The sequence below is a fragment of the Lynx canadensis genome, chromosome D3 (genome assembly GCF_007474595.2).
Source record: "Lynx canadensis isolate LIC74 chromosome D3, mLynCan4.pri.v2, whole genome shotgun sequence".
NCBI classification, from domain to species: Eukaryota; Metazoa; Chordata; class Mammalia; order Carnivora; family Felidae; genus Lynx; species Lynx canadensis.
The window spans coordinates 7,697,056-7,722,094 of record NC_044314.2 but is presented as its reverse complement, the minus strand read 5'-3'; the positions used below and the strand labels follow the sequence as shown (position 1 = coordinate 7,722,094).

Genomic DNA, 25,039 nt, shown 5'->3' with positions numbered 1-25,039 from the left:
AATAGAAGGCTGTCAGGGGCTGGCACTAGGAACAATCTGGTCCAGTACCCTACTAGGGTGTGTCCAACCCCCTTCCCCTCCCAGGCACCCTCCCCGTTTGCATCGCTTGCTCCAGGGTTAGAGTCTAATCAGCAGTCTCAGTGCGGAGTGTGCTTCTCAGCTGTGCTGGGGATAAGCCAGGATAAGATTTCCCCCAAAGGGAGATTAGGTTGCTGATAAAAGGAAGGGTTGGATGAGAACACGTGTCTATAGCCAAGAAGCATTTGGAATTCAGCCAAGCATGAAGATTTTAATAGATTTTAATTTTAATATTTAGCCACTAGTAACTCTACCCTAACGTTGTTGCTGTATTACTAATATGATTATCACTATTATTTTAATCTAGTGGTTAAGAGCTCACATTCTGGAGTCAGAGAGACCTAAGTCTGAATTTTAGTTCTGCCCCATGGCACTGTGTGACTTTGGGAACTACTACTAACATACAAGAAGTCTCGGTTTTCTCACCTGTAATGTGGAAATGAAAACACCGACCTTATAGATAATGGTTAAAATTAGAGGAGATTATATATTTAAAAGCGCTTCGTGCAATGCTGGTCTCATAAAATATACATTACCTAGTAATGATAATCCTTCTGGACCAGGCACCAAATTAAGTGGATTTTGTGCATTATTTCATGTAATCCTCACAGCTATCTGACATAGTTAATATCAAAACTGACTCCCTACCCTGCTTCTTTACAAGTAGAAACTGAAGTTACAACTGAGAACCTTGGTTAAGGTCACACAACTATATGAACTATCAAAGCCAAGGATGCTGGCCAGCTGACAGACTCAGAAGCCCAGGGTTTGACCCTATCTGCTGGAGGAGCCAGCACAGTGCTATGCTAGCTCAGGGCTCACCAGGCCCTTGGCACACCCAGCTGCTAGCGATTTCTTTAGATCAGATGATAGATCACTAATCTATCCTTATGAGGCAGCTTAAAGCAAGAGAGGGTGGAGTTGAAAAGTTTGCTTTTCTTATCATTAGTTGTAATTACTGCTAACTTCTCTGACCATTCTATTTAGTCTGCATTCACTGTAATGAGTTATTTGAGAATGGAGTGGCATTTAGATCAGGATAACCATAATGGTACAGGTTTATGCACAAATTCAAGTAAGAACCGAAGATGATAACAAGGATCTCGCGAATCACACACAACAAACGACACCAACCTTCCATGTATTGTTTAATCATAAAAGCCGATTGAATCACTTGCTAATCCAATGTTTACATTATTAATCTACACTTTGTTCAAATGAGTATTGTGATATTTATAGAAATTAAGATCAACGATTTGAACTTTAACTGGATGCTTTATTGAGATACAATTGAGATGTAAATTAATGCTGGAACATTAAGACTTTTTTCCCTAGCCTCATGTTTCTTTTTTTTTTAAAGGTCCCATTTCAGAAACACAACTTTTAAAGTCAACAATAATTCTTAAGCTACATTTTAAAGATACCCATCTTTAATCGCTTTTCATCACAAGAGAAATGAACATTTTTCTGTAGCTTCTCATTGGCAAAAAACCAAATTTGCTGTGACTGCTATACGTAAGGGCGCGTTCAGCCACTTTCCAAAGAAATGAGTCAAGTTACCAACGTGCAATTTGACATCCCACTACCCTGAGATTCAGCGGCACAAACAATAGCGAATGAACTATGGTGCAAAACACTAAAAGGACTAAATGGAAAAGTAGACGGCTTGAAACAAGCAGTAAGTTTTCTTCTAGCAAGCACATCTCACGATTAAGCTAGAGAAGGCGTGGGGAAGGGCTTCCCCACAGTGGCCCTGCTCCGGCTCGCTTGCTCCGGCTGTCCTCGGTCCCTCCCTGCCCGCGGAGACCTCCAGGCCGGGGTCGCCGCGCCAGGTGGGCGCACCCTGGCCGCGCGGAGGCCGCCGCCCCGCCGCAGGGGCAAGGGGAGGACCGGCGCCCGAGGGCCCAGAAGATTTTTCTCCTCCGCGCGAGCCAGGGCCACCCGAGGAGGGGAGGCAGCGAGGAAGAACGAGCACGGAAGGGGCGGCTGGACCAGCCCGCACGGGCAGTGGGGCTCCGGGCTGGACCCAGCTCGGACCCCCGAGTCCAGCCGCCGAACGCCCCTCTTTGACCCAACAGCACCCCGCCCCACGACCCCGCACGCTCCCAGACCCGGCGCGCCCCCGTGCCCTCCAGACGCCCCGCACACGCCCCTCGGCCGGAGCGGCCACCGACCTCCCCGTCACCCAGCGCCCGCGCGCCCCCCGCTCCCCCCCTTCCCCGACGCCCGCGACCCCGCGCGTACCGCCCCCCGCGCGCCCCCGCAAACCCGGCGCCACGGAATCTCCCCCCCGCCCGTCCCGCCCCCAGCGCCGGGAAAGCCCGCCTGCTGTCCGCGGGCCGAGTGGGAGGGCGCGGTGGGCGGCCTCCGCTCGGCTCCTCCGCTGCCGCTCCGCGCACGGGCCCAGGCGCCGCCGCGCGCCCCTCCTGGAGGAGAAGGAGGAGGAGGAGGAGGAGGAGGAGGAGGAAGGAGGCGGGAGGAGGAGTTGCGGGGAGAGGGACGAGCGCGGGCAGTCGCGCCGGCGCTGGGCGAGGAAGCGGAGCGGGCCGCCGCCGGGTGAGCGTCTGCGGAGCCGAGTCGGAGGCTGGGTCTGGGCTTTGCTTTCCGCTCCCTCTTCTCCGTAACCCGGGAAACTGGCCGCGGGGGGCTGCTGCTCCCCTCGGGGCGGCGGGGGCGGATGCGGCGCTCGCCGGGATGGGGAGGCCGTCCGGCGCGCCTGCAGCCCGGGGTCCCGGCCGGCGCGAGGCCCCGGCCGCCTCGGCGGGTCCGCGGGCGGGGGCCGGCGGGGAGCGGTACGTCCGGCGGAAGCCGGGCCGGTCGTGCGGGGAGGCCTGTGGCCGGGGCGGGCCGAGGCCTGCTTCCGCCGGGCGCACGGCCCGACCCCTCGGCCTCCCCCTGTCCCGCGGCGCGCCGGGCCCGGGCCTCCGCCCTTTGTTGCCCGCAGCCCCGCCGCGAGAGGAGAGGCAGGGGGATCGGGCGAGGCACTGGGGCGGGCGGCGCGGGGCCCTGCCGCGGCGGTCGCACACCCAAGCCGCTCGGCCCCGCGCGGCCCGGCCCCGGGCACGCCTGGCCCACCGCGCCGACGGGTCCAGGGGCCGCAGGGCGGGCTCGGGAGGGCCCAGGCCAGCGTCGGGGCCGCCGCCCGCCGCCCCCGCCCGCAGGTGACCCCCCCCCCAACTTGGGTCGCGCGGGTGCCCCCGTAGTGCTGCAGCGCGTGACGGGGCCGGCGGATTAGGACTTCACTTACGCGGATGTGGGGGCTGTGGAATTCGAAACTGCCCCTGGCGCCGAGACAGGCCTTAATTTTCAATTTGCTTCAGGAGTTGGCAACTTCAGGGGCACCATTGTGGCTCGTTAGGTAGCACAACTATTGACGTTTCTCGGTGGCAGGTCCTGGCACAGAACTTGGAATGTGTGCAGCAGGCCGGGTGCCAACTTCGCGTTCAGTCGGAATGGGAAACGCGGGGCTCCCGCCCCCACCTTGTGGGATTAGGGGCCAGGTGGGAATATGTGGCGAAACCCAGGCTTCCGGTAGTGAGACCGAGAACGTTTGAATTCGGTTCAGCGAGTGTTTCTTGAGCGTCCACCCTGGGGAGGGCAACGTGCTACTTTGTGTGAGGACGCAGGACGTAGTAATCCCAATAAAATTGTGAATGAGACACCAAATCCGTTTTTAATTGCCTGTGTTTCTTGGAATACAGCTCTGTTTTGTAATCAGACAAAAGTAAACTGCCGTCTGCTTCGAGATGAAGTATCCGAGGTGTTCTCAACCGTAGTAAGCATGAATATATCTTGACTTAAAAAAAAAAAAAAAACAAAACAACCGACAAAGAACGACGTGGAATCCACTTAGCTGATTTGAATGAATGAATTTTAAATGGAGGACTTAGTGCTATGGAGAGTCAGCGCTGTTTAGAAACATCAGGGATGTTGTTCACCAAGTTTCACAGAGAAAAACCACGAGAAGGTGGCCTGCGAGACACCTCTTTTCCTGCGTGCTTTCTAATTTTCTCATGCTGCATCACCGAGTGTGAATGCTGTAACTTTCAGGATCTGTCGCTGTTCCAAACACAGTGCGTGGCCCCAACCCCTGATACTATCCTTAACGTTTTCTGCCTTTGGGGAAGCTGGCTCGCTGATCCTGCGCTTGGTAACCTTTCTCAGAAGAACTTGGGGTTTGGCAAGTGCTGTCCACGGTGTGATCTGGTTAAGGATGAACCCTTAACCCCTTTTAGGTCTCCATTTGGCGTCTCTTTTGAAATACTTTTTCCTTTTATTATCATCTGTAAGTGCCTTCTAAATCGGTGGGGGTACCTCGCACTGCCCCTTTCCTCTTCTTTTGGTGGGAAGATAGGGCAGGCCTTAACATGGCCTCCGAGGGAACCAGGGGCACACCCTGGGATGTCACGTGGCACCCTCCCGAGGCAGCACCTTGCAGGGAGTGGCAGAGAAAGGGTTTGGGTGCCCTTGACCTGGGCCGTAGCTGACTTGGGCTGTGCCATGACCTCAGAGGAAAAGCTCTGCAGTACTCACTGGATTCCTCCTCATTTTGCCATCCTGAGTGTTCCTTTTAACAGCCGCCTTTTTGGGGAACAGAAGCAAGAGTCTGCTTAAGACTGTCTTGTTATGTAACGTCGTTCCTCAGAGAAAACCGGTAGTTTTCTCCATTGTGGTGAGTTTTCGGGAAACTTTTATGTTACTAACGGTGGGTATCTTTGATTTTGCTCATAGGAGTAATTGTGTGATCTTAAAAAGTCACGGTATAGTCTGAAAATAGGAAATGTTAGGTCCATTTGTGAATCTGTGGCAATTACTGTTGTCTCACAAATACGCAGTCATGTGAAATGGGTTGATACACGAATATGTTGCGTATGAGGTCAGATACCCCATGTTGTTTATAATATAGTACGACTAATGGATGTGTGTGCATCTCTTTTAATACGTAATAAAGTTAGGTAGGTAAGTAACAACCTAAGCTATGATCACCTTTTGCTGTTCTGTTTGTTGTGTCTTTTTTTTTTTTTTTTTTTTTTAAGTTCATTTATTTTGAGGGAGAGAGAGCATACGCGAGGGAGGGGCAGAGAGAAAGAGAGAATCCCAGTCAGGCTCCTTCTTCTTGTCAGCACAGAGCCCAATGGAGGGCTCGATCTCATGGACTGTGAGGTCATGACCTGAGCTGAAACCAAGAGTCGGGCCATAACCGACCGACTGAGCCACCCAGGTGCCCCTGTTTGTTGCATCTTTTATGGGAAGCGAAGATTATCTATTTCATTTCTTGGTCCTCATCCCTAATCTTTTTCCAGTTTTGGAAATGGCACATCTGTGGTGCCTGAGTACTTTTGTGAAATTACTCCTTTTACAAGGGAGAAATTTATAGTACTAGTGTATGGCATAAAAAGGGGGAACTTTCTTGTGTGACTAGATTGATCGAAAGAGTAGTTCGGGCAGTAAAGGCGGAAGAGCAGTGGGGACATGTTTTAAATTGTATTGACAGTGAAACTGTCATTAATGTTTTTGTGGTTTGTTACTCTGTACGGTGTGTTTCACTAATGAGCAGTGAAGGCTTTAGGACTAAGGGCACATTTGGTTTGGGTCTTTGATGATCCATAACAAACCTTAAGTTTTACTTAGTTGGAACAATCATATTAGGTGGCTGTTGGTCTTGTTGATGTTTCAAGAACAGACGTACTCAGATAAAGTCATTTAAGATTTCAATCTTCATGTTGCAACCGAGGACCTTTTGGAGGTGTTTGCTCTTTAGTATGCATTACTAGCCTTGTGACCTTGAATACATTTTATGTCTCCTCTGAGTCTTATTCCTTCTGTGGGTCTAATGTGAGGATAATAAATCCACCTGACAGTTGTTGTGAATATATATTTTGTTTAAAGTACAATCCAAACTCTCCGTCTTGGGCTACAAGATTTCCGCCTAGTTCTTCAGCTCATCTTGAACCCCCTTCGTGTCTCACCAAATAGTTATACTCTGTCCTTGATATTCCCTAACGTTGCAGGCTGCTTGTGGCTTCCTCATCTTACATGGTAGTTCTGTTTGCCTAGCATGTTCCTCCTGTGGTTGGTTCATTCTCAGACCTTAACGCCAGGTTCACCGCATCAGGGAAGTCTTTACTGTTCCTTACAGCTCCTTCAGTAGTCCTGTCTAATCAGGTCTTATCAGTTTGTATGTTTTCTCATAACGTTTATTTCAGTCTGTAACTATTTTGTTTATTTGTTTTGGTCTTTCTCCACATGTAAGTCCCACATGGGCCAGCCGTGGCCTGTGGTTCTTCTGTCTCTCCCTAACACAACCCGTGGGGACATGGACAAAAAGTGATTATAGTTTTTATGTTGGTATCTACACATCAAAGGCAAGGATGTGCTGTAGATCATAGAAATCTGGTGTTTTTTTTTTTTTTTTGTGTTGCTTATTTATCCCCATCTGAGCTGATCTTAGCTAAATGAATCACAGCACTAATAATGCCAAAGTTTTTATAACTACGTGGCCCAAGTAGCCTCACACCATGAGAACTGCTTTTTTTTTTTTTTTTTTTTAAAGTAAGCTCTATGCCCAACGTGGCAAGCAGCTCAGTAGCTTTTCCTAAGACTCACCAACCCCAAGATCAAGAGTTGCATGCTGTACCGACTGAGCCTGCCAGGTACTCCAAGAACTGTCTTTTTTTTTTTTTTTAATGTTTATTCTGAGAGAGAGAGAGTGCGTGAGTGGGGGAGGAGCAGAGAGAGGGAGACACAAAATCCAAAGCAGGCTCCAGGCTCTGAGCTGTCAGCACAGAGCCCGACGCAGGGCTCAATCTCATGGGCTGTGAGATCATGACCTGAGCCAAAGTCGGACGCTTAACCGACTGAGCCACCCAGGTGCCCCCAAGAACCTTCTTTACCTGTAGAGCAGGCATCCCAATAACAACAACATTCACTCATGTGTCCATCTGGCTGATCACAAAGACTAGGCATCTAGCCTTGAATTTCAGCTCTGAATTTATAGGGAAGGTTTTTATTTTAGTTTTAAACTTTTATTTAAAGTTTATTTACTTAGTTTGAGAGAGAGAGGGAGAGAATGAGTGGGGGAGGGGCAGAGAGGGAGAGAGGGAATCCCAAGCAGACTCCGTGCTGATGCAGGGCCCAGTCCCACGAACCACGAGATGAGGACCTGAGCTGAAATCCAGTCAGACACTTACCTGACTGAGGCACCCAGTGCTCCACTCCCCTTTTCTAAAGTTTATTTATTTTGAGAGAGAGAGAAGGAAGGGCAGAGAGGGGAAGAGACAGAATCCTAAGCAGGTTCTGCACTGTCAGCACAGAGCCCGATGCGGAGCTTGAACTCACAAACCTTGAGATCATGACCTGAGCTGAGATCAAGAGTCAGAAGCTCAACCTGCTGAGTCACCCAGGTGCCCCTATAGGGGAGGTTTTTAAAATAAATCTGTCTTATTTGCCTTATCTGTAAAATTGTAATAGTGCCTTTCTCAGCATTGGTGTGAAAATTAAATGAGAAATGCGTGTAAATGAATGGGTTCAGTGCCTTGAATATAATGAGTGCTAATAGTAATAATTAGTTTAAAATATACTGTGATTAGTTAAAAGGAGTATTCTGGGTAATCAGTAACCTTTATGGAAGACTTGGTTTTTCTTGTTAAGGAAGCCCTGTGTGGGGAAAGGGCGTAAGACCAAAGGGACAAGAGAAATGAAAATAAAAGAGGAAAGACGAGACAAGCCCACAGAAGTTTAAATGGTGCCAGCTGCAGAATTGTAAGGGTTACAAACGTGAGCAGCCATTGAGCTGCCTGGCACTGGGTCAGCACAGTCAGTCCGAGGGAGCCGGAGAACGCAGAGGTTCCGTGCGCTTGCAAAGCCCCAGGCTCTTGTGTTTCTGCTGTTTTAATCTTTTTTAAATCACTGTTAACAACCATCACACTGAAATGTTTTCTTAAAATTATTAAAAGGGCATCACACTTGGAGACTATGTTTGGGGAGCGGTGGCTGTGCCGTTGTCCTTGGGAGCAGACTGTTGAGTAGTAGAGAAGAAAGAAGGAAGAAAAGACGGAATATCTCTGAAGGCCTGGGAGACAAACCGTTATCCTGAAGACGTCACTATGCCATCCTGAAATTTTCCCGCAGGTAAATTTGGTCATCTTAAGGGGCATCAGTCTACATAGAGCACTTGAGTCACAGCATGAGATCGTATTTAATACACACACTTGTGCCTAGGGTTTCCCTTTTAAGAGAACGAAAAGAATATATGGTTCCTATTAGAAGAGATTTCCATCAAAAACAATTTTAAGAGTTGAATGTTACTCTTTGGAACTATTTAGAAAAGGTGTGTTCATCAAGGACCCTAGATGGCCTACTCTTTGGCACTCCTGCTGGTGGTTTCTTCAGTGATTGGTGTTATTCTGGATACACCAGTAACACCGGATGGTTGAAGCAACAGGGCTGATATGCCTGTAGCGTAAGGTGAATTCTCATTGGTAGACTTGTTACTTTGTATGACTTTCCTTTTGTGAATTTTGTTTTGGTGTTTATAGTAATGAGATGTTTCTTATTAAGGCTTAATTTTGGTTTTAAAGGAAATATCTTCATTCTGTGACAATAGTCGTTTTCATCTGTTGACATTGCTTTTGAAAGTGACAACCATATACTTAGGGAATCACATCATTACCAAATATCAGAGTGTCAGAATGTGTAAGCGTGTAACATACATGGAATTGTATTAGGATTTTAGTAGTTTTGTATATTTGCGGAATTACTGCATTTTGTTGTTTTTTTTAAGTTTATTTATTTTGAGAGAGAGCGCACACATGTGCACGAGTGGGGAAGGGGCAGAGAGAGAAGGAGAGAGAGGATCCCAAGCAGGCCCCACATTGTCAGTGCAGAGCCCCATGCGGGGCTTGAACTCACAGATCATGAAATCATCCCTGAGCCGAGATCAAGAGTCAGACGCTTAACCCACTGAACTACCCAGGCACCCCTGCATTTTATAATTAGAAGGAACCTTCTGATTATTGGTCAGCTTCATCTTTACACAGATGATGAGACTGAGACTAATAGCAGTTAACTAATCTGCTCCAAGTCATGGACCACATTTCTAGCAGATTTCAGGAAGGATGGAGTCTGATGTCGGTGACTCTTCTCGTGGTTGATGCAGGATGTTTTCATTTACTCTTAGGTGGTGGGGAGTTTGGATTGTGTCTTTGTGGATGATGTCACAGTTGAGCTGGCTCTTGGAAGGTGACCTTTGTTTGGGAGGAGCCCTGGGTGGCAGGGACTTTATCTCAAACAGGGTGAACAGCAGGAGCTATAACATCAATGTAGAGATTCTTTTCTCCCTTTCCTAAGCAAGGTTACCTGTGTTCTGTTTCTTAGTTTGCTTCCTTGATTTGATGGAGCTCATCCTTCTAATAACTTCCTGAGAAAGGAGATGGGGGGGGGGGTGTTTTTTTTAATGACCTCGTGGGAAACCATGTATGTTTCACATAATCTGACTTCCAGTCTGGCTGCATACATAATTCTGGGTGATGAGTTTAGTCAGGATGGAATGGGTGCTGCTGCAGTGACAGATGAACTCTGGGGTTCGCGTGTGTAAATACAGGCTGCTTCTTACTTTCCCCATGTCCACACTGGGCCTGGGGCTCCTCTGCCGTTTTCCTTTGGACCCAGTCTGCTTTCGCCTGCAGTTCCCCGTTAATCACCCATGGCTCTGAGGCACCACAGCAGGTGCAAAGGGGAGCCGATGGGTCATATGCTGGCACTGAAATGTTTGGCCCAGAAGTGACACATGTCACTTTTCTCACACATTTACCAGAACCAGTCACATGGCCCTGCAAGGGTGCTGAGAAGTGTGGAGGTGCGCAAGAAGTCACTGGCTGTAAATGTGCGCCATACTGAAAGTAAATGTTCCCTTGGAATTTTGAAGACATTGCACCACCAGCTTCCAGTGTTACTGAGTTAGTTGCTGTTTCCCAATCATTTGTATGTATTTTTTTTCCTCTTTTTTGGGGAACTTTTGGTACCTTCTTATTATCTCCTCTCCTTCTAAATTTTAAAATTTCATTACGGTGTGCCTGATTATGTTGTCTTTTCTTCTTGGGTGTACAGAGCATCGCATGGGTCCTTTCAGTCTGTAAGCTTGTGTTGTTCGGTTATGGGAAAATTTTTTAAATTTCTTTTATGATTTCTTCCCTTTCGTTTCCTTCTCTTGACTGAAGCTCTTCTTCATCAGATGTTGGACTTCCAGGATCGGTATATTGATTTTCTTAGTTTTTGCCTCAATTTTTTAAGCCAGAATAAAAATGACAACAGCAAACATAGATCTTTGGGCCTTCCTTAATTGTTAGTAGTTTGTAAAAAAAATTCTCAAAGGGTCTAATCTACTGGACACTTTAACCAGTGAGGCCTTACTTTGTCATAGGCAGTGAACACAGTGAAATTATGTAGGGAACTTACAGAGGTTTTAACTTTTTAATGTATACTTTAAATGTATAAATGTATACCTTAAAAATTTAATCTGTATATGCCTATAGACAGTGATGAACGGGTGTAGAGGTGTGCTACTTTTTTTAAAGATTTTATTTTTAAGTAATCCGTAACCCAACGTGGGGCTCGAACTCGTGACCCGACCCCAAGATGAAGAGTTGTATGCTCCATCCAGGCACCCCGAGTGTGCTACTTAAAAAATTTTTAAATACTAAAATCTGAACTACAAAATTAAAGAAGAGTGAATTTGCTTCATTAATCAGTTCTTAGGAGCCAGTTCGTTAGCATTTTAAATGATTGAATTTATGAACATTTTCATATTCAACTTAGTAGAAATATGTTTGACACAGTTAAAAAGATGCTTTGAAATGCTCATGGAAAATTTGTTCCCTGCAGGTTAAATTTCTAAGTCTCTGCATATTTTTACTTCCATTGAATCAGGTACTTTTAGGGGTGGATGTGCTTTAGAGGTCAACCTCTTTATTTCATGTGGGAAAACTGACTCAGGGAGGAGATTCACTCAGTGTCACACAGCAGACTGGTTCTAGTGCTGCCCTCTAGTTTTGTGTCAATAGCCTATAAAGTGGGAGTGTATTGGGGCGCCTGGGTGGCTCAGTCGGTTAAGGGTTCGACTTCGGCTCAGGTCGCGATCTCGTGGTTCGTGGGGTCGAGTTCCGCGTCGGGCTCTGTGCTCACCGCTCGGAGCCTGGAGCCTGCTTCGGATTCTGTGTCTCCTCTCTCTGCCCCTCCCCCACTTGTGTGCTCACTCGTGCGCTCTCTCTCTCTCTCTCTCTTTAAAAAAATAAATAGATGTAAAGTGGGAGTGTATCACTTGAAAATTTACTAGAGCTTCTTAACTCACTAAATTTGAAATTATATGGCAACTTTAAGTCCATTTTTCTTAACTTTGTTACCTTTAAATTTCTTTACCTTTGCAACCATGTAAATATTCGTGTTACTTTTTAAAATGAAGCTCATTGTGTAAGGTCTAGAGGCCCTGAAAGAAGTCAAAGCAGTTCTTGTAACGACTTTTCATTTATCTTTATTTACACGTAGTCGTGAAGAACTGACGAGTAGGAAATCTCACCCTGTGCTCAAGCTGGCATGTTAGCCTTGATGGGTGCTGCCGCAGGACATGATGCTCCTGGGTCAGAGATACAGGACTTCATTACGCAGGTGCGGCACTGTCAGCATTCATGCCAAGTCCCCACGCACCAGGGCTGTGTTGGGAAGGGAATGTCGGGGCAGAGGAGAAAGCAGGAGACGAGTTGGGTGGCAGTTAAGTAACGTGGACAAGACGCGCTAGTAGCGTGGAGCAGTGTGGCGGTAACAGGTGATCGGACTCTGCATACATTTTGAAAGTAGCCGAGACACGACCCTGGATGGGTGTGTGAGGAGAGCCCCGGATGGTTGTGGACGTTTTCATCTGAGCGGTCGGAAGAATGGAGTCACCGCAGACCAGAGAGGGAAAGGCTGCAAGCAGAGCAGATCTGGGGCTGGGACCGGAAAGAGCCAGAGTGCATTTTGGAACATGTTACCTTGGATATCCCTGAGTCAGTGAATGGCAGTGTCGAGGAGGGAGCTGCCTGAAACCAGGCTGAATAAAGACGCAGATTCGGGAGTGGAGGACACAGCGGTGGTGTTTCCGGCGTGAGGGTGAGCGACGTCACTGTGGGGCGTGAGTGAAGAGATTGGAGGCACAGTGGTCTGAGTAGGACTGATGAGAGCATCACAGGTCGGGACTGAGGACGGGTGCTGGCTTGGCAGTGGGGACGTCATGGGTGGCGGCGACCAGAGCAGTTTCCGTGTGACGTGCTAGAGGTCTCTGGCGTGGGTAGAAGGGAAGATGGGAGAAAGGGAATAGTAGGCCTCGTGTGCCTGTTTTCCCAAGGTGTTTTGTGGCAAAGGGGATTAAAGAGATGGGACCACGGCTGGCGGAGAAAGGAGGGTCAGGACAAGTTTGCTTGTACAGGTATATGGGAAATGTCGTTTTAGGAGCGGTCCGGTAGAGCGGGGAAATGGTTGGGAGGTGAGGGAGGTCTGGTACGCGGCGGGGGGGGGGGGGGGGGGGGGGGGGGGGGCGGGCTTTAGAGAGGTGTGTGGGTCGGTAAAGTAACAGGATGGTTCTGTCCGATTTTCTCCTCACGTCCTCAGTGCTCTCAGTGAAGCAGGAAGCTGGGCCATCGGCTGAGACTAAAGATGGAGGAGTAAGCGTTAAAGGTGTGAGGAAAGATGTGGGTTGGCCGGTGGGGGGTCGAGTAGAAATGTGGTGGGATTTCCAGGCGGCATTAAGGCGCCACCTGGGGGGTTCACGGTCAGGACTGTGCAGTGGGGCCAGGCAGAGTGGCTTCGTGTTTCTCAGGCCACATTTCCCTGTCAGGCGTGGTGTGGGCGGAGCTGCATGTCGCCAGTGCCGCCTCTGGCCAGGAGAGCGTTTCAGAGTGAGCGTGGGGAAGGGAGTTGAGGGTATAGTCTACGAGGGCCTGTGATTTAGCGGGGAATGTAAACCGAGCAAGGAGTCAGGAGGGTCATTGAAACGCCGGTGGGTTTACTGCTCGTTCAGAGTTCGTAGTGTATACTAAGTCTGTGTTAATTAACTCTGCAAAACTTAGATTGAATATTTCAGGCCAGACCCTGTATGCACTCATCACAATTAAATGTCAGATTGGCAGAAACTTGTTTTCGGTGGGGTGAGGAGAAAGAGAAGGCAGCCTAGGTTCTAATGAAAGGAAAACAACATAATATTCTTACCTGCTGATTTATGTTGTTGTACAGTCATGGCCAAACTGAAAGCCAAGAAAAGGCCTTGCATTTTACTCACCATACCCTTTAAAAAAGTAAGTTAAGAACGAACAAACTCACAGACCTTATTCTTTAAAAAAATTTTTTTTCTCGTTTTTTTTATTTTTGAGAGAGACAAAGACAGAGTATGAGCAGGGGAGGGTCAGAGAGAGGGAGACACAGAATCCGAAGCAGGCTCCAGGCTCCGAGCTGTCAGCCCAGAGCCCGATGCGGGGCTCGAACCCACGGACCGCGAGATCACAACCTGAGCCAAAGTCGGATGCCCAACCGACCGAGCCACCCAGGTGCCCCAAGACCTTATTCTTTTAAAAACTCTATATTCGTTATAGAATATTTTGAAAATAAAGTATTGAAAGCAGTATTTACAGAGCATTCTGTGGTCCAGATGGCAGTTCTGCTGTATTTCTTTCTGGTCTGCTGTCCCCCCCTATTCTTTCTACATAATCGAGACCACACTGTACATATGATTTTGTTTCCTGTGTTTTTGCACTTAACAAATGAACAATACGAACTTCTCCCTCATGTTATTTATAACCCTGTATAAATTCAATGTTAGTGGTTCCCTAAAGTTCCATTGTGTAGATGTGCTAGAATTTTGTTTACAGTTCTCACACTGTTGGAAATTAGAATGTTTCTGATTCTTAAAATTTATTTTTTATCATATATAATAATGCAGGAGACATTGTTATGCTTTGGTTTTATGTTATTTCTAGAAGAGTTATAAAAATGGCATTATGGTGTCAAAGAGGATGAATACTTTTTTTGAAGTTTATTCTGAGAGAGAGAGAGTGGGAGCGAGCAGGGGAGGGGGGGAGAGAGAGAGAGAGAGAGAGAGAGAGAGGGAGGGAGGAAGAGAGAGTCCCATGTAGGCTCTGCGCTGTCAGCACAGAGCCCAATGGCGGGTCTGGAACTCACGAAACTGAGAGATCATGACCTGAGCCAAAATCAAGAGTCGGACACTTAACTGACTGAGCCACCCAGGCACCCCCAAAGAAGATAAATATTTTTAAGAGTTGCATAAACCAAGTTTTTTTTTTTTTTTTACAACTATATTAAGACATTTTCAAGTGATAAATATCATCATTTAGAAAAACATTTGCTGATATGAGTTGTGAAAAGTCATTACTGTTTTAATTTGCATTTCATTGATTCTTATCAGGGTCAGTATTTTTTTGTGCACATGTTGAGCCAGTTGGTTGTCCGTGTGGAAAAATGCAAATTAATCGTTTCTATAAATCAATACTAGATTAATCAAGGATGTACACGTGAAAAGCAAAACTTCAGTACTTTTATAAGAAATACAGAAAGAGTGTATGATTTCAGTACTGGAAGGATTTCTTAAGACAACCAAAGGGGCACATGATGAAAGAAGCCAGACCCAGGCAACTGAAATAAAATGAGGCACTTCCTCATGGTGCCACAAAAAGGCGAAAGTCAAGATACAAGTTACTGTACAGCTGTAGGAAAAAGAAGGTCGAAGGTTCATATGAACTGATGCGGACTAATTTCTAGGTGTCTGAAATGTACCTGCTGTGTCTTAAATCTTTTTGTTCTGTGTATTTAATCCCTCATTTAATCATTTTCCTCACAGTAAAGAAAACAGAAAAATGTTTGAACGTCACACCGTTTTGTATTCCCACCAGCGTGGTTCCAGTTTCTCTACATATTTGCTTACAATGTGTGTGGTATCACTGTGGCTTTAATTTACGTTTTCTTAATGACCAGTAACATTAAGCACCTCTTCATGTGCTTATTTGCCATTTGTATGTCTTTGATCTGATCCTGTCTTCTGTTCATTTAAATTTTTTTTTTAAGGTTTATTCATTTTTGAGAGATGGAGAGTGACAGAGCACAAGTGGAGGAGGGACAGAGAGAGGGAGACACAGAATCTGAAGCAGGCTCTAGCTGTTCTAGTCTGAGCTGTTGGGGCCCAAACTCACAGAGCTGAGAGCATGAGATCATGACCTGAGCCGAAGTCAGACGCTTCACTGACTGAGCCACCCAGGTGCCCCTCTTCCGTCCATTTAAAGCATCGGGTTATTTGTCTTATTCAGTTAAAGAGTTCTTTATCTGGGTGCACGTGCTTTATCAGATATGTGATACACAAATATGTTTTCCTGGTCTGTGACTTGCTCTCTCTTGATGTGTTTTGGAGCGTAAAAGTTTATAATTTGAACGAAGTCCTGAAGTTGAGTAGCTTTCATGAAGTAGGTTTCTCGGTTGCATGCTGTTCGACCAGCACGATGGAGAGAGGATTTATCAACCTTCTCGTTCTGTCATGCCGAGAGAATACTTGCTTGACTCCCGTTTCCAGATGAGGAAACTGAAGCGCCGAAGTCCCGGTCATTAGGAAACGCTGGCTGTGATTTGAACTCAGACACTGTGGCCCTGCGATCCGTGCTCTGTGTCGCTAGGCACCCATCCCTGGTGTTGTGCTAATACAGTCAGAAAAGGCGGACGTTTCTAGATGATGCACCCTGTGTCAGCGCTTGTCTGTTACTTGGCCCCTTCCCTGTGACTTTGGGCAAATTGTTAAACTTCCTAAGGGTTGGCTCGCCCTTCTATAAAACGGACGTGAAGATAGTACCTTGCAGATAGCGAGCGCCCTTGTGAGGATTCACGAAGACTAATGTGCATCTTTCGGACGAAGCCACCTCCGTATGGGCGGCGGATGTGCTGGTATTGCTAACGTAAGTCCTTTGGGAGCAGAGGCGCTGAGAGTGGTGGCGGGACCGGCTCCTCTCCTTCCTGGGTGTCCTCTGGACGTGGATGGCCATAACTTCCTCCGCAGCGCTTCCCTCAGTCTTCTGCAGGTGTCTGTCTGCTTGCCTTCTGGACCAGAATCCAAGGGTCCTGGAGGGGAAGGACTTCGTCTTTCATCCCCGTGTTTTTACTGGGGCTGGAGGCTAATCTCCTTGGACTTTTCAAGCAGGTGCCGTGTTCTGTGAGTGTCAAGACAAGGATGTCACCTGGAGTGAGCAATGAGGCAGAAGAGGGAGGCACAGAGAGGGGCTCAAGTTAAGGGGACTTAGAGAAATCCTCGTGAACGATGAGAAGCTGAGAAGCACTTGCTGTATGGGGCGAACCCCAGGGGGGCACGGCTGTCAGGTGTCGGGGATTGGGGCTGGCTGAGGTATCCATTCCTGGTGTCTGTAGGGAGCAGAGCCACTGGAAGGGCCCCGTGGTGAATAGGGAAGCAAATAGCCTGAAATGTGAGAGTGAGGTACACGGAATGACACAGGGCGTGAAGGGGAGGAATTTGCATCATGAGATTAGCAGCTAGGGAGAATGGAGAACGGTTTGGGAGGATTTAGGGAAAGATGGATAAGGAAAACTGTGAGACCTTTGACCCTGAGGGCATCAGAGTCCTGCTTTTCTTGCTAAGAGGTTACTGAAACACACAAGTACATATTCTTTTCCCTAGACAGACTATTGTCTGTTAATTTAAATTTTTTAAGAGAGAAAGGGAGAGAATTCTAAGGCTGCACCCTCAGTGCAGAGCCCCGTGTGGGGCTTGAACCCATGAACTGTGATATCATGACCTGAGCTAAAATCAAGAGCTGGCTACTTAACTGACTTAGCCACCCAGGTGCCCCCAGGTGGCCTGTTTTCTCAGCGTGCAGCGTGGTGGTGGTGGTTTTGTAGGAAAGTGAAATGCGCTTACTGGGTTCAGAAAGATCTAATGCAGGATTCCCCTACTGTCTGAAAGCAGAGCATTCCTGTGAAACCTTTTGTAGGCCAAAATGGTGTAAGCTGAAGAAGCAGGTATCATTAATTTATATGGAAAATGTTTTGAGCATTTCCAGACCCCAAAAATAACCTTTTGCTTCTCTGATACCTTAGAACACATCTTGCAAACAGATGCACAAAATAAATCGAGATAAAGCACACGTGCTCGCACAGTTCACAGCTCTGGCAGCTGGATGCTGAAATGCTGAGTGTGTTTCCCGGGGTTCCCGGGGTTCCCGGGGTTCCCGGGGAAGGAGCTGGGTGGCTCCGCTCCTACCGCCTCTGTACCGGCCCGCTGCAGAACACACACCGACCGAATGCTAGTTTCGCTTTTCGCCTTTTCCGCAAAAGCAGAAATCCTCTCTGGATTTCTTCCAGTCGGCAAAAGCAGGTACTGATGTAGGTCTTTTTGTGAAAGCAGCATGGCCTAAGGCACAGTTTGAAAGCGGACGATACCTGGGTAGAAAACGGCGGTCTCTTGGCCTTCCTGACCCTGTCCCTGGTCACTAGAGGTGTAATCTTTGATATGTGGATGTTCTTTGAGAGATTCACTCCGTGTACGTAGGCATATAAACACGTACACACTGGGACGTGCACGTTAGCGTTTCACTTTGCAGCTTGCCCTCCACCAGCCGTGTATCTCAGGCCTCTTTGTTTATCTGCATAATACTCCATCGTACTGGTGGGTTATAACTTACTAAACCAGTCCACTGATTTTTTTTTTTTATACATTTTTTTTTTTCAACGTTTATTTATTTTTGGGACAGAGAGAGACAGAGCGTGAACAGGGGAGGGGCAGAGAGAGAGGGAGACACAGAATCGGAAACAGGCTCCAGGCTCTGAGCCATCAGCCCAGAGCCTGACGCGGGGCTCGAACTCACGGACCGCGAGATCGTGACCTGGCTGAAGTCGGACGCTTAACCGACTGCGCCACCCAGGCGCCCCATCAGTCCACTGATTTTTGATGTGTATTATTCTTGTTACCTGATCTCTAGGCTAACTCCGCATTTTTGCCAAAATAAATTATTCCGTAAATGTCTGCATAGTGATTAAATGGGCTCATTCTGTAGAATCCGTTCTGTGATCTTAGGCATGTCCCTTAATTTCTGCCTCAGCTTCCCCATCCATAGAGTGGGTTTATTACTGTTTTTACTACTACTCTTAGCTGCAAACACCTATGTGGCCTGATTTGTGCTAGGTGGTGTTGTAAGGACACATTTAAACCTCACAGCATCTAACTTGAGTGGAAGACACTGTTATTTCTGAGATCACACACTGTTAAGCGGTGGAGCCAGGAAGTATGTGAGTCGCGCGTTCAGGTTCCACAGGAGTGCTTTCCACTGTGACACTGCTTCCTGCACGGTACTGGGATTACCGGGTTAGAAGGGTTAAATGGGATGCACTGTATTCTGAAGGCTTAAACCAAAGCCTGGCATGTATCAGGCCAACATGTGGTCTGTAGTTACCAGTACTGGGTACATGATCAAGTAATGCTAGCTTTTGAAAAGATTTAATGCCATAGGGAACATCAGTTTCCATATGTCCTTGTTTTGGCATGAGTGTATATTGAAGACGCAAATTCCTAATCACGTAATTACTTGGTTAAAGCATATGTGAATTTAAAATTTGATAAACATTTTCAAATAATTCTCCACAAATTGTGCCAATTCAAACTTCCACAATAAGTAAGTGCTCAGTTTTTCATACCCTTGCCAACATTGTTACTGATGTACCTTTTTTCAGACTCAGCAGTAAAAGATATTACCTCGTTTTTTTAAAATTTCCTTTTTAGTGGCTTTAAAAGAAAAATGTTTATTTACTTACTTTTGAGAGAGAGAGCATGAGTGGTTAAGGGGCAGAGAGAGAGGGAGAGAGAGAATCCCAAGCAGGCTCCACACTGTTAGTGTAGAGCCCAATGTGGGCCTTGATCCCACCAACCGTGAGATCATGACCAGAGCTGAAATCAAGAATTAAATGCTTAACTGACTGAGCCACGCAGGTGCCCATCTTTCAGTGGATTTTTAAAGTTGAGATTGAGTATACCTACAGTTAAAGTCTGTGGAGTTTAACAAGTGTATTCAGTTATGTAACCACAGCAATCGAGATACGGAATAGTTCCCAGGACCCCAGATTTCTTTAATTTCTTTGTTAGGAATGAATGGAGGCTCCTCTAGGATGGTGATGGGTCACTTGAATTTGTTTTCTTTCCCTCTCCCTCCCCCTCTTCCCCCTCCCTCTCCCCTCCCTCTTCATATCTCTTGTTTTCTTGCCATTCTTACTTTCTTCTGTTATTCTTTTTTTGTGAACTGTTCTTTTGTATATTATGCCCATTTGCTTATAGGATTATGTGCCTTTCTCGTACTGATTTCTAAGAGCACAGTCTGAGTTACAGAAATTAGTTCTTTGTCCAGTTTATCCGGTTCTTTCCTCCAGTTTATCTTTTGGCTTTAATTATGCCATTCTTTTGGCTGTCCAGAAATTTATAAATTTTGCATTGTTAGATTGTCAATCTTTTCCTCTACGGTTTCAAGGTTTTATGTTACGCATAGAAAGGCTTTCTGCAGTGCTGAGATTTTGAGTGTTGGAGTTTTCTCCAACTTTTGTATTATTTTTATTTGTATATTTGATCCTTCTGCACAGTATTTTTGTATCAGAAAATAAATGCCTTGCTTTTTCCACCACTTCCAAATGGTTATCCAACCTGTTTGTGTGATCATTTCTTGGATAATCCGTCTTCCCCCAATAGTGTCACATGTTCTCTTGGCCACATACTCTTTTCATCTGTGTCTTGGCCTATTTCTTGGCTTTCTAGTCTTTTTTTCTCTCCCAGTGGTAAGCTATCTCATTCTCCCTCAGTTCCTTTAGATTTTTTCTTAATCTTTTCATTGTTCATATGTCCAAGTTTATTTCAGTATCATTTTGTCTGGTTTCTTGCAAAAGTATCATTGATGTTTCTTGATCTTGAGTTAATGTTTTGATGGGATTTAATTGTTTTTACCTACGAACAAGATGTGTCTATGTATTTGAGTCTCTTGTGATCCTCTGAGGAGTTTTAAAGTTTTTCGTGTAGTTCTGGACATTGTTTAAAAATTAATTTAATCTTTTTTGAAACTATTATAAATAGAATCTAGTCTTTTATTATGTTGGCTTACTAGCTTTTTAAAAGCAAATATTTACTAGTGGTTTTTACATCGTAAATTGTGTAAGCAGTTGGTGGAGTGAGGTTTTTTTCCCCTCTCTTTTCTGCTCTTGGCTGTTCAGACACATGTGTTATATTCTAGGTGTTCAGTCATGCCATCTGTAAATAATGCCAACTTATCTCCTCCTTTGCAATATTTATACTTTCTTCTTACCCTTATCTAATTAATTAGGTAATATGTTGGAAATAATGCTAAGTAACACTTGATAATTGGCATCCTTGTTGTTGGCTCTCGGTGTTTCTTTGCTACTCATGTGGATCTTAGTTTTGTTATATATAGCGTGTTAAATGTCCATCTACTTCTGTTTGAAGGAGTGTTTTTGAGGGGGTTCGGGTTGATGTCATTTTTTTCTGATCCATTTTGTGATTTATAGCTGTGGTCATATGATTTTGCTCCTTTGCTCTATGGTAAATTATAAATTTGTAAGTTCTCAGCCGTGCTGGCAGTCCTGAGATGCGCCTTACCTAGTTGAATCCTTTCCCTCGACACCCCGTTTTTTGCTGATATTTGAGATTTGTTTTCCAGGGACGCCTGGGGGGCTCAGTTGGTTAAGCATGTGACTCTTGATCTCACCTCAGGTCATGATCTCACAGTTCGTGGGATCAAGCCCCAGGTTGGGCTCTGCACTGACAGTGCTGAGCCTGCTTGGGATTTTCTCTCCCCCTCTCTGCCTGCCCCCTCTATCCGAATAAATAAATACAAAAAAAAAAGTTTTATATATCAGCATTCATCAGTGAGATCAGTGGGTGTTTCTGGTTTTGTTTTTTGTTTTTTTTAATGTGTTATCTTTGTCCAGTGGTGATATTAATGTTCTTTGGCTTCAGAAATAAATTTGGGAGGTTTCTTTTTCTATGTCCTGACGTAGTTTAGTGAGTATTTAATGTCTTTATTGACTTGTCCCTTTTTCTCCCTGAAGAAAGAGAGGGCCTTAGTAGTTCTTCGAGAACTTTCTCAAGTTCTTTGACAGCTTTTAGCCTCTTTTGGATTCCTATCTCTTCTAGTGCAAATTTTGGTAATATATATGTTTTGCCACAAAATTAGCCATTTTATCTGAGTTTCCAATTTTTATTGAGTTTTCAAAGTACTCTTAACATATCTTGATTTCTCACAGATCTGTAGTTACTACTGTCTTCATTTTAATATTCATATAAATGTGTTTTTTTGCTTGACTATGGCAGCCAGTTTTTCACCAACTTTTTGTTGTTTAATCAAAGAATGAACTCTTGTTTACTACTACTTTTTATTTTCTATTTCATTAATTTGCGTTTTGTTTTTTTTTTTTTTTTTTTTTTTTTGTGGCTCAAACTGCTGGTTCCCTGAATTGAATGCATAGTTTGTTTCTTATGATTCCTTACTGTTTAGTTTTGTAAATGTTTAAAACTTCTTTGAAGTTTTCTGTGAGCACAGTTTTAGGGTCTTTCAGAATCGCATCGATTTCGATCTGTAGCATTTTCATTATGTTTATGAAGAGTATGCCATTTTTGTTCTCATTGAGATTTCTTCTTTGATTCAAGAGAATGTTGGGTAATTTTTATTTATTTTTTCTGCTTTCCTTTTCAGTTTTACTGTCTAGTGGTCACTTGATGAGGTATTTCTGATTTTTTAATTTGCCAACATTTTCAGTGTGGCCCACTCTGTTGTTACATTTAGTAACGATTCCATAAGCTCTTGAAAAGGAGATATATTCTCACTCTTTAGAGTATAGAATCCCAATAGAAAAAGTAATTATGTAATTTAAATCTATATTCTTCATTTTTGTTTATTTTATTTTCTTGGGCCGAAAGAGATATCTTAATGCTGTTCCATTTTATGTGTAAAGATTTTTGGCACTTTTATTTTCTTTGTGGATTATACCTTATGTAATGTGCCCTGTTTTATTTTTGTATGACAATTTTTCTTGAACGTAACGCTGTCTTATGTTATTATTGTTACCCTAGCTTTCTTATTGATAGCATTTTCCTTTTTCATTCTTTTCTGTTAGAATATTTTTCCTGAAGCAGTTAGGATTGGCGTTTGTCAGTTCATTGGAAAACTTCACTGACGTATGGATCCATGTACTTTTAGACATTTTATTGTATTTTTAAAGTTTAGTTTTTTGGGCGGGAGCGGGGGGGGGAGGGGAGCTCAAGTTGGGGAGGGACAGAGAGAGCATCCCAGGAGGCTGGGCACTGTCAGCACGGAGTCCGGTGTGGGGCTTCAGCTCACAAACCAGGAGCTCGTGACCTGAGCTGAAATCAGGTGTTGGTTGCTTAACTGAGTGGGCCACCCGGGTGCCCCTAAACATTTGATTTTGAATTCAGACAGGCAGATATACACTCTTTCATTAATGTCCATATGTGGGACCAGGGTTTTTTCTGTATCTATTGACTGAACTCTGTCAGCCTGAATTATGTAAAATCTGTCCTTAAATAATGCATTATATGTTAGTTTCCAATTTGGCACTTCGAAAGGTAGAATTAAAAGTTAATTACATTTGAAAAGCAATCTTTGTTCTGCTCAGGTCTGATCTCAGGGTCCTGAGATCCAGCCAGGTATCGGGCTCCGGTGGCACAGAGCCTGTTTAGCATTCTCTCTTTCCCTCTGCCCGTCCCCCACTTGCGCTCCTCCTGGGGCTCACGAGGGCTTGCTCTCTCTCTCTCTCTGTCTCTCTCTCTCTCTCTCAAAAGAAAAAAAAAAGGAAAGCAATCTTTTTTTTTTTTTTTAATGTTTATTTATTTTTGAGAGAGGAGAGACAGAGCGTGAGCAGGGGAGGGGCAAAGAGAGGGAGACACAGAATCCGGAGCAGACTCCAGGCTCAGAGCTGTCAGCACAGAGCCTGATCCGGGGCTCGAACTCCCAAACTGTGAGATCATGACCTGAGCTGAAGTCAGATGCCTAACCGTCTAACCGACTGAGACACCCAGGCGCCCCAGGAAAGCAGTCTTTGTACAAAGGCCTAGATTTGTTTAAAGTAATTTTTTCTAGGCTTTTGGAGTTGTTTCGTTTACACTTAAGTCTGCAGAAGATTTTTTTTTAACCAGCTGCATTTATTTAGTGTTTACAAATCAATTGAGTGTTTTCGTAGGAAGAACTCTAAAACAGAATTTGTTTACATGCTTAAAACGTGCAGTGAATTTAAATTCAGAAAAATTAGGGTGCACATCAGCCATGTCCAGGTACTATTTTAGGTACTGGGCATATAACTGTTGACAAAGACTGATCGCATTCCCGATCTCAAATAGAATGCGAGTAAATATAATTCAGCTGATAGTATAGAATGATCACAGGAATGCTGAAGAAGAGGATAGTTTAATAGAGGTGGCTAATAGAGATTTTACCATATTTTGAAACTTTCTGAGATAGTCGGTTTTAATGTGTTTCTATATATGACTGGATTTTTAAAAATATTTCTTTTTTGTTTTATTTTATTTATTTTTTATTTTGAGAGAGAGAAATAATCTTAAGCAGGCTCCACGCTCGGCCGGAGCCTCACATGGGGTTTGATCTCATGAGCCTGGGATCCTGACCTGAGCTGAAATCAAGAGTTGGACACCCAACTGAATGAGCCACCCAGGTGCCCCTGGATTTTTAAAATCAGATCTGAAAATCTTTTTTCTAATAGTTGAGTTTATCCCACTCATACTTAATGGCATAACCAACACTGAGACCTAAATTCTATCATATTTCATGTTATATTGGCCATTGCCCTTATTTTCTCTTTTATTATATAGTCTATTTTCCTTACTTTCTACTTCTATCTGGAAACTTTTTTATAAAGTTAATGGCAAGTAGTGTAGATTCAGGAACAATGGAGAAGAATCCAAGGAACTACAGTGGAAAGTCATGAACCATGGCTTGCTAAGCAACTGGCAACCTTTAGGGCAGAGAGATATTTACAGCAGTGAAACTCTTTATCTTGCTAATGTTTTGTGTGGATGCCTTGCTTCCATTAAAGTCTTATTGTTCTTTTAAGCTGGTAGCTCCAAGTATGGTTTGTGGATCCCCTTTGATAATAATGCTAAAACATTATTTGCCTCTTTCACTGCATTGCCATTTTTACCAAGGGGGCAAAAACAATGGTGGGTAAAATTGAAGGTGCCTTTCCACGGGCAAGGAGTGGCACCAACTGTTGTGATGGAATTAAACTTCCATAGGAGTTTTTTTTCTTTTTTTTTTTTTTTTTATTTAAAAAAAAATTTTTTTTTCAACGTTTATTTATTTTTGGGACAGAGAGAGACAGAGCATGAACGGGGGAGGGGCAGAGAGAGAGGGAGACACAGAATCGGAAACCGGCTCCAGGCTCTGAGCCATCAGCCCAGAGCCCGACGCGGGGCTCGAACTCACGGACCGCGAGATCGTGACCTGGCTGAAGTCGGACGCTTAACCGACTGCGCCACCCAGGCGCCCCTCTTTTTTTTTTTTTTTTTAAAGAAAGTAATGATTTTTAAAAATTTTTAAAAATTTTTATTTATTTTTTGAGAGAGAATATGCTAGCAGGGAGAGGGGCAGAAGGGGAGAGAGAGTGAGAGAGAGAGAGAGAGAGAGAGAGAGAGAGAATGAGAATGAGGAGGGGTTTGATCTCAGAACCCTGGAATCATGATCCGAGCTGAAGTCAAGAAGTCAAGAGTTGGGTGCTCAACTACCTGAGCCACCAAGATGCCCCTTTCATAGCAGTTTTATATTCCTTACTTCTAGACATTTGTGGTAAAAAGAAAATTACAGTTACATTTAAGAATGTCACTGATGAAGCTGTAAAAATGACTGCA

General features: G+C 44.9%; 1 protein-coding gene across 8 annotated transcripts in view; it reads left to right on the top strand.

The window, feature by feature from the left end:
• The window catches only part of SOCS6 (suppressor of cytokine signaling 6), a 63,596-nt gene that overhangs the window by 1,826 nt on the left and 36,731 nt on the right, over window positions 1-25,039 (top strand). For 2 of the 8 annotated variants that reach the window (XR_004344280.1, XR_004344278.1), the window contains exons 1-2: window positions 2,574-2,634; window positions 8,034-8,208. The gene's annotated coding sequence lies outside the window, so the exon portion shown is untranslated. Of the gene's footprint in view, window positions 1-2,568; window positions 2,635-5,269; window positions 6,732-8,033; window positions 8,209-11,619; window positions 11,740-12,717; window positions 13,498-25,039 lie in introns of those variants that run through there. The other 6 variants (XR_004344279.1, XM_030335861.1, XM_030335856.2 and 3 more) reach the window with 6 other exon arrangements.